General features: G+C 37.7%; 1 long non-coding RNA gene across 1 annotated transcript; it reads left to right on the top strand.

Annotated features, from left to right (window-relative positions):
- Positions 1-8,923: 8,923 nt before the first annotated feature.
- On the top strand, positions 8,924-11,392 carry LOC122096460. Its single transcript, XR_006145304.1, has 3 exons — positions 8,924-8,966; positions 9,470-9,653; positions 11,268-11,392. It is a non-coding gene; the product is annotated as an uncharacterized LOC122096460 (long non-coding RNA).
- Positions 11,393-12,837: the final 1,445 nt, after the last annotated feature.

Below are 12,837 nucleotides of genomic sequence, written 5' to 3' on the forward strand. Positions count from 1 at the left end.
GCAACAAAGGCCATTTCATTCTTTTGGGGAGCTGGAAAAGGCAGGTATGAGAGAGAGCTATGAACCAGGGAGATTCTAGCAGAGCACCCTCCAAAGCTAAAGGCTATGGGTGGCAAATTCAAGGCTAGGGTTTTAGCACCAAAACAGAAAACAAGTCCTGAACATCTCCATCTGCGTTTAACTGTAGTTAGTCTTGTGGCTAAAGTGAGGGTTGAACTAGGCAGGGTTGATAGGTGTGAAATGAGAGTTCCCTTCTTACTGGGGAACAGACTAAACAACAACTCTCCAGAGCCAATGTTGTGGATTATCAAGACGGACCTAACTATGCTTTTGATGGAGCTTTGAAGAGAATGGAAGGGAAACACAGCTGAGAGCTGAGAGCAGGTGCCCTCACTAGTCAGTGCGCCCAACACAGAGGAACAGGAATTACAAACTCAGAATTACAAACCTAAGCCTCCAGGCTTAGGGAACAATAGAAACTGTGTCACCAAGGACAGAACACATAGTCAGTGTAAATGCATTTAAATTCAAAAAGAAAAGAGAAACACAGTGGTGACCAATAAAATACATCTATGACCTATTTTGCTCAAAGGGTATTAATTTATGCCGGCTATGTAATGAGAGCACAAAATTGAAGGCCTGAGTTTTGGGGCCTAATTTATTGGGTAAAACTGGTTTGTGAATCTGCTTTAGACAAGAGGAAGCTAGAACTCAAACTTTCTGTCATGACCTCATATTATGTAAAACTTTTTTTCTCCTATCCCTTTTTTATTGCCATCATACGATGGATGCATTCTTGGAAGGAAGATGTTCATCTTGGAAGTTGTCAGAGGGGCTATCCTCCACTTCCTCCAAGGATAGCTCAATCTCAGGGGTTATCAGCACATCACCAGGGGCCTCTCTAAACCTCAACCATACTCTGCTTTCTGCTACATCCTCTCCAAACCCCAGTGGCCCTATAGAGGAAGCAAACCATCAGAGCAGTCAGTTTTGAAGTCAGTTTTGTGAATGGAGCCGGAAGTTTTTGTGGATCAGCAGTAGAGATTAGTTTGTTGCTTTGTGTAAATAAATCAAAATAAATTCCTCTTCAAGTGAATGCCCTGAAGGGGAAAAAGTTGAATGGATAAGACTTATAATTGGAATAATATTTAGCTAAAAATATAGCTATTGCTTTTAAAGCAATAGTCCTCTAGAGTTCTAGAGGCTTATTTTTATATCTCTCACTTGAGAGTTTCTCTAAACTTTTCATTAGGAATATTATTTCAAGGTAGCTTCAACACACATTATTTATGCCTGAGCTCACCTGAGAATAAACATCATGATCTATGTTACAGGCCTTCATCTACCTATTATGCATGTTTAGTGTCTCTGGATCTACTGTGGTCAGGCTGGATTTTTTGGGGTAAATCTTTGTCTGATGGGATTACAGCCTTCAAGATCCTCTGGCACAGAAATAAACATCCATACTCCAAAGGGAAAAAAAACTATTAACAAACAGTTACCAACTGCTTCTTATGCATCAAACCATGTGCATTTGAAAAGAGAAAGAGAAATACATATGAGATCACTGGTACAAAGAAGAGGATCATCAGTCCAACTGGAGTAGAGTTGAAAAAAACAGTGAATTAGAGCCCAATTATAGGGAATTTTCAAACTATTCTAGGCAGTTTGTGCATTTTCCTTTGGATAGGGAGTAATTAAAAATTTTTGAGCATGGAACTGATTTGGTGGAAGAGACTTTTTAGAAAGCTTAACACAATAGAATTCTACTAGGTGACTCAGAGGAGGAAGAGACTTGGGTTGGACATCAGTGGTAATAAATCCAAGCATTAAACTATTTAGAAATCTTGAATAATGAGAGATAGCTAATATTAACTGAATGCTTTCCATATGCTAACTACTTTGTCAGTGCTTAAATGCATTAGGTGATATTTACAATAGCATTTAGGTGTGTGTGTGAATGTTAGTAAATATCATCCTTTCTCAGACAAGGAGACTAAGGTTCAGAGCAACCAAAAAATTTGTTCATTGTACCTGGCTAGGCTGTCAGAACTGGGATATAAACACCAGTAATCTGGTTTCAGGGCCTTGGCTTCAATATACTCTGCAGTTTTTCAGCAATTTGTAGCTGAGGTCTGTTTCTAGTTCTCTTCTTCCATTGTGGTAAGGCTGAAGTCAGCCTGAGATGTTGATAGCATCTTGTCTCATTGTTTCCTTTTTAATATGGGTAGTCCAGGCTGGGTTTAACTCACTTGTGTAGTCAAGACTGGCCTTGAATTCACAATCCTCCTGCTTCAGCCTCCCAATCCTTTAATCATTAAAGGTGTAATCTCATCTTTCTTTTCTTTTAATTTAATTGTCAAGGTGCTGTACAGAGGAGTTACAGTTACATATGTAAGGTAGTGAGTACATTTCTTGTCCAACACTGTTACCCCCCTCCCTCATTTTTCTCCCACTTTCCCTCATTCCCAAGTTGTAAAGTTCATTTCCAACATATTGTCTTGTGAGTATTGCTGTTGCATTTGTTCACTCTTTGTTCTTTGTCTCACCTTTTTGTTGTTCCTCTTCACTTTCTTAATTCAGATAAATGTATAAGCAAGAAATAACTTCACATAGTACATTAAAAACAACAACAGCAAAGAAAAACCTCTTGTTTCCATATCTTTGAGTTCATTTGCTTAGCATCATCCTATATGATCATATGTACATAGCTATTGAGCTACTGTGATCCTTTTCTAGAACTATCCTAGATATATACTAATTATTACAAGTGAGGGAAACCATGGAGTCTGTTTCTTTGGGTCTGGCTTTCACTTGATATGATCTTTTCCAATTCTTTCCATTTCCTTATGAATGGGGCGATGTCATTCTTTTTGATGGAAACATAGAATTCCATTGTATATATATATATGCCACATTTTCTTGATCTATTCATCTACTGAGGGGCATCTGGGTTGGTTCCATATCTTAGCTATAGTAAATAACACTGCAATGAACATGGTTGTGCTGGTAGCTTTAGTATGGCCTGGTTTCTGGTTATTTGAATCTCAACTTTCTTTGTCTATAAGTACATAGATTTTTTTTTCCCATCAAATGGTATCCTCACCAGATACTGACTTCAAGGAACTCAAAACACTGGCCAGTGCTTACATCTATTTCAAAGGAGTCTTGTGATCAAAGAATGGATAAAGATGAATAAATGCTATAAAAAATCATCTATGACTGCTCACCCATTTTAGACAAGTAAGGAAATTCAGGTGTTCCTACCTGTTTCTTTCCATTAGGCACTAATGATGGTTCTCACCTGGCTTTTTTCACCTTGGTTCAGTGATTTTAGGAATCTATTTACAAAATGGGAGGTTTGGAACTGACATGATGCTAAATCCCTTGATGTTTTATTGGCATGCTTGAGTCATGGCTAGATTCATAAATTATTATGTATACAAAATGACTATATGTAAAAAGCTACTGTGTAAAATACTCAAACATTGGAGCCTGTAGATAATCCAGACCAAGACTTTGTGAGGACAAGACCAAGAATAGATGTTTGCCATTTAAATTTCTTTTTAACATTTGCAGTTACAAATTAAGTCTGATGCAGAGTCACCTAAAAGGTAGCCTAATTAGGTCATATTTATTTTTTTTTTTTTTTTTTTTTTAATTTAATTTAATTTTATTTGTGAACATACTGTACAGAGGAGTTACAGTTACATGGGCAGGATAATGTGTACATTTCTTACCAAGCATTGCAGCCTCCTCCTTTGTTTATCCTTCACATCCCTTCCCAGCCTCTCCCCTCCCCCCCTAATCCCAATCCTTCTCCTTCCTCCCTCCCCCCAGCCCCCCCCCCCCCCCACCAACATTGTAAAGTTCGTTTTGGACATGACAACTTGTACTTCTCATTGTTGCAACAGGTCCACCTGTATCCTTAAACAACTGGTTTTTCCCCATCTCCTCCACAAGTTATACTGACATCAAATATAGTGAAAGCAAGGGTTATACTGTGGGGGAGGGACATACAAAGCAACAAAGAGATAATCTTATAAATGTGTTAGAAACACATGCATGAAAGAAAAAAACATTAAAATACACATCTAAGGGTTCATTTTCCTGACATCACATTATCTGACCTTTTCCGCTTGACTCATACATATACTAGATATTACAAATAAGGGAAACCATGGGACCTACGTTTCTTTGGGCCTGGCTTACTTCACTTAATATAATTTTTTCCAAGTTTTTCCATTTCCTAACAAATGGGGCAATGTCATTCTTTCTGATGGAGGCATAGAATTCCATTGTGTATATATACCACATTTTCTTGATCCATTCATCTACTGAGGGGCATCTGGGTTGGTTCCATATCTTAGCTATGGTAAATAATGCTGCAATAAACATAGTTGTGCTGGTAGCTTTAGTGTGGTCTTGTTTGTAAACATTAGGGTAAATGCCCAAAAGTGGGATTGCTGGGTCATAGGGGAGCTCTATGTGGAGTCTTTTGAGGAACCTCCATACTGCTTTCCAAAGTGGTTGAACAAGTTTACATTCCCACCAACAATGAAGTAAGGTTCCTTTCTGTCCACATCCCCTCCAGCATCTGTTGTTGTTAGAGTTCTTGATTTTTGCCGTTCTCACTGGAGTGAGGTGATATCTCAATGTTGTTTTGATTTGCATTTCTTTTATGGCTAGGGATGTTGAACATTTCTTCATGTGTCTATTGGCCATCCTTCTTTCTTCTTCAGAGAAGTTTCTCTTTAAGTCTTTCGCCCACTTATTTATTGGGCAGTTGTTTCTTTGAGGATTTGTTGTTGGGGGGTTTAATTTTTTGAGTTCCAAGTATATTTTAGATATGAGACCCTTGTCCGTTGTATGGCTAGTAAAGATCTTCTCCCAATCCGTGGGCTTTCTATTGATCTTGCTAGCTATGTCATTTGCCCTGCAGAAGCTCTGCAACTTTATGCAATCCCATTTGTCCAATCTTTCTTTGATTTGTTGTGTTTCCAGGTCTCTATTCAGAAAATTTCGGCCTGAGCCAAGGAGACCTAGGGTTTCTCCTATTCCATCCTGTAATGTTTTCAGAGTGTCTGCTTTGACTTCAAGGTCTTTGATCCATTTGGAGTTGATTCTGGTGCAGGGTGATATATAAGGATCTAGCTTAAGTTTTCTACATGTAGTTAACCAATTTTGCCAGCACCATTTACTGAAGAGGTTGTCCTTCTTCCATTCTATTGTTTTAGCTCCCTTATCGAAGATTAGATGGCTATAGGTCTGTGGGTTCATTTCTGGGTTTTCAATTCTATTCCATTGGTCCTGAGGTCTGTTCTTATGCCAATACCAAGCTGTTTTGATTACTATGGCTTTATAGTAGAGTTTGAAGTTTGGTATTGATATTCCTCCAGCAGTGTTCTTTCCATTCAGGAGCGTTTTTGCTATTCGGGGTCTTTTATTGTTCCATATGAATTTTTGGATTGCCTCTTCTATTTCCTTGAAGAATGAGGGTGGAATTTTGATAGGTATTGCATTGAATTTGTAGATAGCCTTGGGAAGTATTGCCATTTTCACGATGTTAATCTTTCCAATCCAGGAGCATGGGAGGTTTTGCCATTTTTTAAGTTCTGTGTTGATTTCCTTTTTCAAGATTTTAAAGTTTTCATCATAGAGGTCCTTCACTTCTTTAGTTAAGTTAATTCCTAGGTATTTTATTTTTTGTGGGGCTATTACAAATGGAGTTGCTTTCCTAATTTCAGCCACACTTTTCTCATTGTTGGCATACAGAAAAGCCATTGATTTTTGGGGGTTAATTTTATAACCTGCTACTTTGCCGAAGTTTTGAATCAGCTTGAGTAATTTGGGAGTGGAGTCTATAATTAGGTCATATTTAAATGAAGGTCATTCCACAAAACAATTTATATATATTTCTAAGTATGAAATCTTACTATTTACAGATAGGGTTAGTTCAGGAAACATTTATTAATTTTTTCTTTTTTGGGGTCTGGTCGTGGGGCCTGAACTCTGGGCCTGGGCGCTGTCCTTCAGCTCTTCAGCTCAAGGCTAGCGCTCTACCACTTGAGCCACAGCGCCACTTCCGCTTTTTTCTTTTTGCTTATGTGGTGCTGAGGAATCGAACCCAGGCCTCAAGCATGCAAGGCAAGTGCTCTACCACTGAGCCACTTTCCCAGCCCCAGGAAACATTTATTTTGGCCAAGGTTATAGATGTATATGTTTATGTATTTGCAGACTGCCTAAAAAATAAAACAAAACTGCAGTGTTAAAGGAATTCTGTTGTTGAAAAACAAAGACTGCCTTAATTTTAGACCTGAACTATAAGATTATTTCTCCATGTCACATGATAGAATAGTTAATACACGTATTTGTTTCAGCCCCAATTTCAACAAGCATTTATTGAGGACCTGAATATAACTAAGTTTATACGATGTGGTTTGATTGCTAGGGTGCATGTTCTATGCTGAATTCTATCAAAAATAAGTTGTTTACTGTTTTAGCAGGATGACCTCTAATCAGGCCTAGTTTTTCTGTACTGCATCAGCAGGTTTACCTATTGATTAACTGTTGATTCTATTTTTAAGTTCAAACTTTGGCCAGGCAGTGATTGAAATGGATTTATTTTTGCAAGCAAGCAGTCTTAGAAGAACTATTGAGAAATACTGAAACCATTTCGTTTATTTAGAAAGTTAAACAAGTATCTTTATTTCACCAGATAAAACATCTGTATCAGAGTGGCTATACAATAAAGGTCTCTAGTTGTCATGTTTTCTGTAAAAATATCACTAAGACCTGTTAGGTTAAGGTATAAAAATCTCATGGAACTAAACTTAAAAATGTTTAAGTAATCCTCATTTGATTTAGTCTAGGTCTAGCTTTAGTCAGAATTGGTATTATAAGTAGGACATTTTTTATTTTAAAAGGAGAGAAAGTTCATCAAATCCTTGAGGAACAGTTTAACATTTGGGTCACTCTTCTTAATAACATTGGGTTTGTAGAACTGATATTGATCTAGAACTAAAAATTCTATTTCTGTGTAGGAGTTTTTAAAAATTGATTTCAGAAAATCAATTTTTAAAAGCCAACCTTCCCTGAATTTGCATTTCTTATTAAATTTTACTTTATGTTATGTTACTGTATTTTCCTTATATTTAATCCATACAACTGAAGCTTTTTCCTATGTAAATAATAAAATTACTTGGAATAGACACATGTTAAAAATATTTTTTAAAAAGTCGTAAAGCCATGTAGTATAGTATGCAAACATTTTTCTATAATGAAAATAATTTCTTCTTTCTTTCCCTTCCCTTTTCTTGCTTCCCTTCTCTTCCCTTCCTTCTTGTTCTGTTGGTGTTAGGGATTGAACCCAAGATTTTGATTTGTTAGGCAAGCACTCTATCACTTGACATATGGCTCCAGCCCTCCCCCCACATTTCTACTCTATTTTCATAAAATTAATTTGTTAATAGTGCAGTAACAGATTTAATGTCATAAGTAATATATATCTCCTCCAAATAATTTGGAGGCAAGTTATTAGTTGAAACAACTGATTAAACAAATATGCCACAAATATGCTTCTCTAGTGATATGACTCATGTCTTCAGGTGGTATTTTTGTGTCTGGGGAAAGAGGCAAACTATAAAATCAGCTTGTTTCTGTGTACATTCCTTTTATGATCAAGACAAATGGAGCTCTTGAAAACCTTATAGAGTGTTACCTGAAAGATCACCTTGAAGGATTTCAATTTTTCTCTTCATTACCTTGTTTCTTCTTTTGCTTTCCTTAAGTCTGTCAGACACACTTGATTGTGATTGATTAGAGGGAAAACCAGGCATTTACTTATGGAATGAACCATGTTTACTTTCTGCCAGTGGACATTGGTTTTGGAGCAGTATAGCATAGTGAGTTCTGAAGAGAGACCCGTATGTGACTACAACACTGGACTGTTCTGTGGCCCTAACAAATACTTTCTATCTAGTTAACCTCCTCAGTTTCTTCAATAAAATGGGATTAACAATATCTTAATTTATGGTAAAGAAATAATGAATAAATTAATTCCCATTTTCCTGGTACAGTCTCTTAGGAGTTGTCATTACCTGAGTGTTGGTAGCTTACCTGGGGGACACAAGGAAAGATTCAGTAAATCTTGAATGATGGCCTGACTTCTTGAAAGGCACTTTCTCATGTTGTGACAAATTTTGTGAGAAAATGGAGAAAGGAAAGCTCATTGGATAAGGCCTTATGAATTAAATATAAAAAATCAAAGGGGTGTAAGTAAAATGTTCATAGGATGATCTGAGCGTGGTGATGCATGCCTGCAATCTCAACCTTCAGGAGGCAGAGACAGAAGGATAATGGGTTTCGGGCTAGCATGGAGGATGTACCATGCCTCTGTTTCCAAAAACTAAAACAAAAACTAGAAAATTAATAGGATAAAATAAAATGCTATGAGTGATGGAATATGCATTGCACTAAAAAAATTCATGTGTTGAATTGAAACCCCTTTGTACAACTACTTAAAGATAATAATAATAATAAAGAATGGGTAATTTAAAAATGCTATGATACAAGGGAAAGCGACTCTAAGCCCAATATGGCAGCTCTGATAGAATTAAACAAGTGTGTTATTTATTTATAAAACCAGGCGATAGTGGATGTCTGAAAGGCAACGGGCAGGAAGTGGCCTGTTAGCTTTTCCCAGCCCTGGTCTGACCCCAACCTTGGCTACTTTGCGTCTCCCCTTTAAGGAGGATGTGGGGAACTGGCAGAGCTCCAGGGAACAGCAAAAATGTAATTAAGGCTCGGAAAATAAGGGGTATGAGGAAAGGCCAAAAAAGCTGTAGGGTTATTTAGCTTAGAGGGGAAAAAAGTTCCAACTGATTTGAAGAGTCACTACAAGATTCTGGTTGTTTCCCATCTCCACAAATAACAGGGCAAGAGGAAAGAAGCTTATGTTGTATGGGGTAAGGGTTTAGGCTGTGAGAATTGTTACCAATGAGGTTCTCAAGGCTCATACTGGCAATTGAGAAAGAAATGCATTAATTATAGTGGAGTGCATTAACTAGATTTATTTACCTACAAAGGAACAGTGAAGGTGGTATCCAACTATTAGTTTTTGTGTTGTTTTGAAGAGAAGCCTATTACTTACTGTTTGAAAAATTTAGTTTTTTCCCTAAGTTTAGATGCAAATTAGGTAAGTTCAGACAAAGCTTTGCTCCATTATAGTGATTTCTGGCCAATCAGCAGGTTAAAACAGTCACGTTCCTCTTTGAGGCTGCATTTGTTCACTGCATTTCAGGAGAAACTATATCTGTTTATTACTTTTAGGAAGACTGATAAACACCAGCCAGCTCTGGCATCCATATTGCAAGGATGAAGCAGGGCTGCAACCGTTTGAACCCACTTGAACCCACAGTGCTCTCTCTGTCTTCTCTCCCTTCCATTTTGGCCCTTCGGCTGTGAGTAGGGGAGATGAGGACCTGCAAAGATTATGAGGAGTTTCAACTCAGGATATGGTGTCCAAGTCAGAGGGAGAGAAGAGAATTGGCTTCTGTACATCTGTACCTACCACCGCTTCATGCTGTTTCCAATTTAGGTGCTGATGTCCAACTTTAGCTTGTTTCTTCTGCTACAAAACAAGGACAAACTTGGTAAGGTTTAAAAACAAATAAAGAAAATTATCTTTCATGTTACTTCTTTCTCCCTCCCTCACTCTCTCTCTTCCTCTCTTTCTTTCTTTTTTCTCTTTCTTTCTTTCTTTCCTTCCTTCCTTCCTTCCCTCCCTCCCTCCCTTCTTTCTTTCTTTCTCGTTCTGGGGCTTGAACTCAGGATTTTGCACTTATTCAGCTGGCAACTACTGTTGAGCCCTGTTCCTCTCCATACCTCACACTGGTATTTTGAGATAGGGTCTCTCTTTTAGCCTAGGCACTTGCCTGAACTAAGTTGTTCTTAAATTTGGCTTCCCAGTGTAACTGGGATGACAGGTGTTTGCCACTACACCCAGCTTCTCCCTTTGATTCTGAAGTCTTGAGTCTTGCAGACATTTTCTGCCTGGGCTGACCTAGAGCCACAATTGTCTTCATCTCATCTCCTGCTAAGCAAAGTTTATAGGTCTGAGTCTCTTGCTCCTGGTTCTCTTTTCCTTCTTTTTCCTCCCATCCTTCTTGTCATGATCATTTCTGTCTTTAATTTTCAATTACATCATTGATATACAATATACCTTGATACTTTTCCAATGATAAATATTCAGCTCCCATTCCTTTTTTGAACTGTTGCTTTTCTATTCCTTGTGTGGATATTCTGACCATTTTGGAGAGATATAATTTAGAAATAATTCAGTGATAATGGTATAAATCATAATAATAATTATCTCTGGAAAGCTGTTGACTGGAGGTGACAAGTGGGAATATTCTAGCGTGTGAAAGTACTTTTTTCTGTATTTCATTCCTTTAAAAACTCTCTTTTCCTTCCTTTACATTTGGTATTTTGGATGTACTATATCTGACTTTGAGAGGTGTTAAGTTGGTGGTATATACATATAAAATGTGTTATTTGTGGACTTTACATCCTTCATTGTATATAAATATTATACCGGACTGTAAGTTTAAAAATGTGAATTAAAACCATTATATTTAAAAGATAGTATAAAGCACTTAATTCTATTTGTAAAGGAATAGGATAGGAATGCAGGAGAAGGCAGGGAGGAAGGGAGGTAACATTTATGAAGCACCTCTTCTCTGGTAGCCATGTTACATAATTTCACATAGTATGGGGATATTCTTGTTCCATTTTTATAGATGAAAAGACAGAATGGATAAGAAAATTGCTCCACTTTGGTCAGTAACAGGATCAGGGTTTCAACAGACTCTAAAGTGCCCAATATAATTCTGAAAAGAGGTTTTTAAGACAGAAAAAAGTGAGGTTCAGAGGCTGAATGAACTGTTCATGCTCTCGGCAAGTGGCAAGTCCAGGGATCTAGTCTAGTGCTCTTTTATGGGACAATCTACTTCTCCACTTATTTTTCAGATTGTTCAACTAAGTAGTTCTTCTTCTTCTTTTTTAACACACTGAAATTGGCATTAAAAGTTGGAATTTACTATTTGAGCGATTTCTATAAATTTCAGGCCCAAAATATTCAAACATGTAGCATTCATGAAAGGGTGAACTAAAAGTATTCGAGAGTCTGAGAACTTCTTTCATTTTGGCCCTGAGTAACTTTGTAAATTATATGCTTTTATAGAAAATGATTTGGTTTTTAACCTCAGAAATGTATATGAGGAAGATCATGGTTTGGAATCTGGCGGATGGTGTATCATTTGTTAGAAGATGACAAAGATCAAATGGACCAAGAGGAAGGTCACAGACAATTCAGAAAAATTTGTACAAAGTATGAACTGCAGAGATCTCTGTGTCATTTTGTTATTTTGCTTATAAAGGTTGGTTTCCCTTTGGCTTAATTCTTTACAAAGTTTTAAGTTCTTTTTCCTTCCTCTCCATTTGATATTTTTCTACTTCTTGTTACTGAGTAGTATGTTTTCATTTCATCTCTGTACTTGGTATGAGTTTGTTGATCAAATCCACTTAACCATATTTTAAAAACTGGTAATTGCTTTCATTTAGTTATGGCAGAAATGCAACAAGAATACATACTCTCAACATACCAGTTCACTCCCATAATTGCAAATGCATTTGATTCTAAAATCTATCTGTTGAGAATAGTACAACTTTTTTTTTTTTTTTTGCCGGCCATGAGGCCTGAACTCTGGGCCTGGGCGCTGTCCCTCAGCTCTTCAGCTCAAGGCTAGCGCTCTACCACTGGAGCCACAGCGCCATTTCCGGCTTTTTCTGCTTATGTGGTACTGAGGAATCGAACCCAGAGCCTTATGCTTGCAAGGCATGCACTCTACCGCTGAGCTACCTTCCCAGCCCCAAATAGTGCAACTTTTAAATTCCCAAGAACACATTTCCTAGAATTATAAATAACAGAATCTTAGAATGTTAGCCAGAGAAGAAACCTAAGTCCTAATTTTACACATGAGGAAACACAAGCCCAAGTTAGCCAGCAACCTGATGGAAATGATGCTTTTCTTTTTCTTTTGGTTGGTTGTCAGTCTTGAACTCAGGGCCCAAACACTGTCCCTGAGTTTGTTTTTAACTCAAGGCTAGCGCTCTACTACACCTCTACTTCTGGTGTTTTGGAGATTAATTGGAGATAGGAGTCTCACAGACTTTCCTGCCAAGGCTGGCTTTGAACTGCAATCCTTACATCTCAGCCTCCTGAGTAACTAAGATTACAGGTGTGAGCCACCAGGGCCCACTGCTATGTCTTTATTAAGTGAATTTGTAGTGCCTACATGCTTAGTTAAAGTGAATTTAGAGATTCAAATTACAATGTATAAAAACTGGAAATGGATTTTGGACAGTTTTGTCATAGTTTGTAAACACAGAAGTACAGGTAAAGAAAATAAGAGAAGAAAAATACAGTATATGTCTTCCAGCCATGTAAATACTTGGTTATATAACTAGGTTAGAAATCAGTAGAATCACCTTAGAAGGCCTTCTTTGTCACCTCTAGAGTGGAGCTAAGTGAAAAACATAGACCTACAGGGTGCCAGTGGCTCATGCCTGTAATCCTAGCTACTCAGGAGGCTGAGATATGAGGATGGAGGTTCAAAGCTAGCCTGGGCAGGAAAGTCCCTGAGACTCTCATCACCAATAAACTATGCAGAAAAGGTTGGAAGAGGCGCTGTGGCTCAAAGGTAGAATTCAAGTTTGGCCTTGAGTACAAAAGCTCAGGGATACCGCCCAGTCCCTGAGTTCAAGTCTCAGGAGCAG

Source organism: Dipodomys spectabilis, unplaced genomic scaffold (genome assembly GCF_019054845.1).
Source record: "Dipodomys spectabilis isolate Male_0828 unplaced genomic scaffold, ASM1905484v1 ptg000373l, whole genome shotgun sequence".
NCBI classification, from domain to species: domain Eukaryota; kingdom Metazoa; phylum Chordata; class Mammalia; order Rodentia; family Heteromyidae; genus Dipodomys; species Dipodomys spectabilis.